Below are 6,827 nucleotides of genomic sequence, written 5' to 3'. Positions count from 1 at the left end.
GTTTGTAAGGTGTTTTTAGTTAACCAGCAAGAAAGGCAGATACCACGGAATTATGGCCTTGTTTATATTCAAGGAAAACACTATTACTTAAGAAGACAGAAATTTCCCAGGTGACTATTGGGCCATACTTACTATAAAAATTTGTAATTAATATATGGAATGCAGTAGGTCCCAACAATTATACACTATTTTGTGAAAGACTTTACTATTTTTAGTACAGGGCCATTTCCGATTTTCTGCTCCCAACACAAATTTCCCAACACCTAGAATCAAGTTCAAGGTACATAAGTTACGTAGTATGTTTCTTCAATGACAAATGTTTTCTCATTCCATCATTCCTTAGCACAGGCACACTCAACCTGGAGTGGCGAATACACTGATGTCAGTATCGGTCAGTATAGTATAGTCAGCATTTTTTGTCTTGCTTGTAACAGTTAATAATCTAGGAACTGACAGTAGAAAAACTGAAAGGGCACAGTGTGTCTCTGAAGTTTTTAAATTTGCTTCCATTTTAAAGAAACTGGACCTATAACTGAGGCTTAACTTATCATATATTGTTTTGTTTTGTTTTAGCTTATCATATATTCTTCAATTTTGTGTAATCAGTGTAGAGGTGAGCTCTACTTATAAGTAGAGCTCTTCTGTATATATCAGCTTGTGCCACAGCTAGAATTTAAGAGCAGTTTTGCTTCAAGAATAATATATACCTTAAAAATGCTTAGTTTGGGAAAAAGTATAAAACAAAGGGAAAGGAACAGAAACAGAAAATTACAGTAGTCGGCTGAAAATCTGCATACAATTTTCCCATCCAACAGGACTGTTATTCATCAAAGTAACTATTTCAGACTGAGGTTAGTTTTGAGGAGAAATGCAGCATGTTATTAAATTGGCTTTATATGATACAGATCAATTCATTCACAGTGTTCATATGGCAATGACTACCTACTTTTTCTAATAATGCAATGGAAATATTTTTGGGGGGCGCCTGGGTGGCTCAGTCGTTAAGTGTCTGCCTTCGGCTCAGGGCGTGATCCCAGTGTTCTTGGATCGAGCCCCGCATCAGGCTCCTCCGCTGGGAGCCTGCTTCTTCCTCTCCCACTCCCCCTGCTTGTGTTCCCTCTCTCGCTGGCTGTCTCTCTCTCTGTGTCAAATAAATAAATAAATAATCTTTAAAAAAAAAAAAGAAATATTTTTTTGGAAAATTTGAACACTGAAAAGGTAAAAGGAAGACATTTGTTTAGAAGTGTAAATCCAGGGGTACCTGGGGGGCACAGACTCAGTTAAGCATCTGACTCGGTTTTGGCTCAGGTCATGATCTCAGGGTTGTGAGATCAAGCTCATGTCAGGCTAGAAGCTCAGCACAGAATTAAGAAGATTCTCTCTCTCTCTACCCCTCCCCACCAAAATACATTAATAGATCTTTAGAAAAAAAAAAAGTGTAAGTCCAATAAACTGACAACAAACACAATGGACATTTTGTTAGTCTTTCTTTCATGAAACTGTGGTCTAGAATGTACATAAATTTTATAATTTTCCATAATGTGGACAGTAAACTTACTTTTCTTACTGTAGAAATTACATTTTATTTTTTTCTGCCATTCCCTATATATTCATAAAAGTCTCTCTCGAGTTAACTAGTGTGACCAAATTGTCAATCCTTTTATATTTTCCACATTTTTATTTGTAGTTGAAAGAAATATTAGGAAAAAAAAAGAAATACTAGAATCAAGAGAATGTAGGTGGTTTTAAAAGCTACTGAAAATGGAATATATATTTTAAGTGATATTCCACACTACTCAAATTTTACTTTATGACTATGAATGTTAAGAATAATACCAATGTCACTATCTAATCCTTTTTGATTTCCACAAAATATTCATTAGTATAGATATATTGGACCTTATTAAACTGTCTGTTGCTAGGCATTCTATTTCTTAAAAAAAATCAGAGATCACTTATTATCTATCTACCCAATTATGTAAACTTTATTTTTTAGAACAGTTTTAGGCCCAAAGCAAAATTGAGAGGAGGGTACAGAGAGTTCCCATAGATTCTCTGGCCCCACATACGTATAGCATCCTCTACACTCAACATCCCTCATGAAGGTGAGGCATTCGTTACAGGCCGTTAACTTACAGTAGCACGTCACCATTACTCGAAGTCCACAGTTTGCATTAGGGTTAACCCTTGGTGTTGTCCATTCGCTGTGTGTTGACAAATGTATCATGACATGTAACATGTATCCATTGTTCTAGAATCGTACAGAATAATTTTTACTGCAGTAAAAATCTTCTGTCCTCTACCTCTTCACCCTTCCCTTTCCCCAGCCATTGAAACCACTGATTTTTTTTACTGTCTCCCTAGTTTTACGTTTTCCAGAATGTCAGAGAGTTGCAATCATATAGTATGTAGCCTTGGCTTCTTTCATTTAATAATATGCATTCAAGGTTCCTTTATGTTCTTTCATGGCTTGACATGTCATTTATTTTTAGTGTTGAGTAATATTCTACTATCTGAATATACCAGGATGATGATGATGATGATGATGATGATGATCTTGTACCACAGATTATTTATTCATTCACCTACTAAAGAACACCTTGGTTGCTTAATCGTCGACAATTAAGAATAAAGTTGTTATAAACATTCATGTGCATATTTTTGTGTGGGCATAAGTTTTCAACTCCTTTGGGTAAATACTAAGGATACCAATTGCTGACTCATATGGTAAGAATATGTTTAGTTTTGTAAGAAATCACCAAACTGTCTTTCAAATGGAGTGTACAATTTTGCATTTCGACAAGCAATGAATAAGAGCTCCCATTGTTCCGCATCCTCATCAGCATTTGGTATTATCAGTGTATTGAATCTTCCCAATTATAGTAGGTGTGTTACAGTATCTCATTGTTGCTTTAATTTCCAATTCTCTAATAACAGATGATGTTGCACATCTCTTCATATGCTGCTAGCCATCTGTATACCTTCTTTGGTGAGACGTCTATTTAAATTGTGTTGATCATTTTCTTCTTGTTGAGTTTCAAGAATTCCTTATATATTGTGTGTAACAATATTTTACCAGATATGTCTTTGCAAATATTTTCTCCCACTTTGTGACTAGTCAGCTTATTCTCTTGACCATGTCCTTCATAGAACAAAAGTTTTACATTTGAATTGGAGTCTAATTAATAAATGATTATTTCATGTGTGGTGCCTTTGGTATTGTAAAAACCGATCACCAATGCAAGTCATCCATATGTTCTCCTATGTCATCTTTAAGGAAGTTTTAGTTTTGCACTTTACTTTTAAATCTGTGATCCATTTAGAGCTAATTTTTGTGAGCAGTTATAATGTGTGTGTCTAGAATTTTTTTGATAGGAATTCAATTTATATTCAAGTTTATATTTAAGTTTATTTATATTTATACATATTTAAGCTTATGCCTGTAAGTATTGTTATATTAATGACTATTGTAAATATTTTCTGATTCTATTTATTTTTTGTTTATTTTTTAAAGATTTTATTCTTAAGTAATCTCTACACCCAAAGTAGGGCTCAAACCCACAACCCCAAGATCAAGAGTCACGTGCTCTACTGACTGAGCCAGTCAGGTTCCCCTATTCCCTCCTTTAAAGTCAGGTTTATTGAGATAAAATTTATGCAGTGTAAATTTCATCCTTTTAGTGGGTAGTTCTATGAGTTTGTTTGTTTGTTTTTAAGTAGGCTCCATGCCCAAGGTGGGGCTTGAGCTCATGACCCTGAGATCCAGAGTCACATACTCTACCAACTGAGCTAGCCAGGAGCCCCTTTGCTTCTATTTATAGGCAAATTCTGAATCACTATATTATTTGTATTACTTATATTGCTTGTATTATGTTACATTTCAGTTCAAAGTTATATGCATATTGAACATTCTTTAATGAGATGAGCCATTTTGAAGAAATGTATAGTCCATACAGAATTGCTCTCTTTTGAATTACTTGTAGATACCCTTTCACTAAATTTTCTGTTTAATTGTTTGAATTGATTTCTCTTCCATGATCCACATTTCTTTGTACATTGGGGAGTTTACCATTTCCTGTGCAAGATATTTGTTCTTCAAATCATTTTTTAAAAATCATGATTGTGTTTTCTTTTGCTGTAATTGTTAAAAAATAATTTCTTAATAGATGCTTCTATATTTTCATTTGATAATTCCTGTTTTAGTTTTTTTATAACGAACTAGCAAGATAAGAAGATAGGTATCTAGCTATCTATGCAAGAATAGTACAGAATATAGATTATGATATTTGAAATTAAATTCTATAATACAATATAGGATATTGTATGTACTAAACCATTTGTTGTTGTTTTTTATACATTTAAGTTTTCAGAATAATTTAGCTGAACCTTATTTTTCATATGTACTTTGGGGCATTTTTGCATATAAATAACCTGCTGTTCTGGCACCATTAGTTACATAAAATAGATTTACCCCACTGGTTTGGAAAACCACACTTGTCATATACAAAATTGCCATGTATATTGGGATTTATCATGGGGCTCCTTATGTTTTATTGTTCTTGTTGGTAGCAGTGGTCCTATTTAAGAAAGCACAGCCTATTTCAAAATAATAAGATATTTCTATGTTTTCCTCTAAAAGCAATATTTTCGAATTCACTAATTGTACAAACAATATAAAGTTGATTGTTTTGGGAAGATAGTGTAATATTGAATGGACGTACATATTTCCTTTACATGGCTACCTATTCTTTGTTGGAAACTCCATTCTATCCACACATTGTTATAGATCATATGTGGGTTTCTTTTTTTTTTTCCCATTTTTTTTGTTGGTTTGTTTGTTTGTTGAGATACAATACAGATAATATAAAATTTACCATAACCATTTTTAAGTGTATAGTTCAGTGGAATTAATACATTCACATTGTTTGCAGCCATCACCACTACACATTCTATGTTCTTTTCATCCTGTAAAGCTAAAATTCTATGCCTGTGAAATAATAACTCCTCACTTCTTCCTTCACCCAGCTCCTGGCAACAACCAAATATATGATTTTTTTTCTTTTGTTCCCTATGCCTTTGGTATAGGTATAGGTATTTAGTAAATCATGGCTAAATCTGATGTCATGAGGCTTTTTCCTGACATTTTCTCCTAAGAGTTTTCTAGTTTTAGGTCTTTGATCTATTTTGAATCAATTTTCATTTACAGTGTTAGGTAAGGATTCAATTTCATTCTTTTGCACATGGATACCCAATATTCTCAGCACTGTTTGTTGAAAAGACTGTCCTTTCTTCATTGAATGGTGTTAGCATGATTCTATGGTTGTGAATGAATAAGAAACACATATTTTAGGGTTGTGAACTAATAATGATATATATACCTGCCTCCAGTTTTTGACACAGGGGTCCTAAAACTGTTGTAAATGTCTAAGTGGTCCGAGCATTAGGAACATCTTTTGTTCTAATGAGATGACTCAGCGTGGGCTCCTAGATAGACACTGGTCACCAGAAAGACCAAACCATAACTAGAAGCTTGGAAGTTTCATCCCTAAACCCCAGCCATTTTTCCAGATAGAGGAGAAGGGCTGGAAATGGAGTTGGTCAGTGATCGTGCCTAAGCGAGGAAGTCTACATAAAAACGCCAAGTGTATTGGGTTTGGAGAGCTTCCAGGTTGGTGAACACCTCATCCAGCTATCAGGAGGGTGATGCACTCCAACTGCACAAGGACAAAGCTCTTGGGCTCGGGACCTTCCCGGACCTTGTCCTATGAATCTCTTCATCTAGCTGTTCATCTGTATCCTTTACTGTATCCTTTAATAAGCTAGTAAACATAAGTAAGTGTTTCTCTGAGTTCTGTCACCCACTCTAGCAAATTAATCAAAAATGAAGAAGACCAATTTGCAACCTCTGACTTAGAGCCCATCAGTCAGAAGCACAGATGACAGCCTGGATTTGTGATTGGCATCTGAAGTGGAATGGGAGCGATCTCATGAGACAGCCCTAACTTGTGGGACCTGATGCTATCTCTAGGTGGATGGTGTCAGCGTTGAGTTAAATATAGGACACCCAGATGGTGTTGCAGAATAGCTACGTGGGGGAAGCCACCCCCACATCTGGTGTCAGAAGTGTTGTGAGTGAGGTGGTGGTGTAAGAGTAAAGGAGAAATAGAGGAGGGAGGACTGAGTTTTTCCTAACACAAAGATTAAATCCCATTTGGTTATAGTGTGTACTCCTTTTACTATGTTGCTGAAGTTGGTTTGATGGAAAGTTATGGAGGATTTGTGCATCAATGTTCTAACAGATATTGTCTATAGTTTTCCTGTATCTTCTAGAAGACCGTATGTGACTTTGTTTTATCTTTATTCTGTTTCACTGATCTGTTTTTCTGTCCCTGAACTGATACCACACTGTCTTAATTATCCTAGCTTTTAATTGTTCTATTATCTTGTATTGAATGCCCTCTAAGCACCTCAAGGGGGCAATCGAATCTTTTGCCTTTAGTGTAATGCTTACTCTAGGGTTACTTATTTATGTTTTGAATATACTTTTCTTGGATTGAGAACATCTCATTGTAAACTTAATTTCTGGACTATACTAAGATATTTTAGTTTTAGTCATGAATGGCTATTGAATTTTAACAAATGCTTTTTCTACACGTAATGATATAATTATATTTTTTCCCTTTTCTGTTATATTCACTGATTATCAGATATTAAACCAAACTTGCATTTCTGGGATAAAGTGACAATATTTTGTTTATCATTAATGTTGATAAGTCTTCTATCAAGAATAATTTATATTTATGTGCCTATTTGGGTAATCTATCTTT

The sequence above is a fragment of the Ursus arctos genome, unplaced genomic scaffold (assembly GCF_023065955.2).
Source record: "Ursus arctos isolate Adak ecotype North America unplaced genomic scaffold, UrsArc2.0 scaffold_22, whole genome shotgun sequence".
Taxonomy (NCBI): Eukaryota; Metazoa; Chordata; class Mammalia; order Carnivora; family Ursidae; genus Ursus; species Ursus arctos.
The sequence above is the reverse complement of the archived record's forward strand: the minus strand, read 5'-3'. Positions refer to the sequence as shown.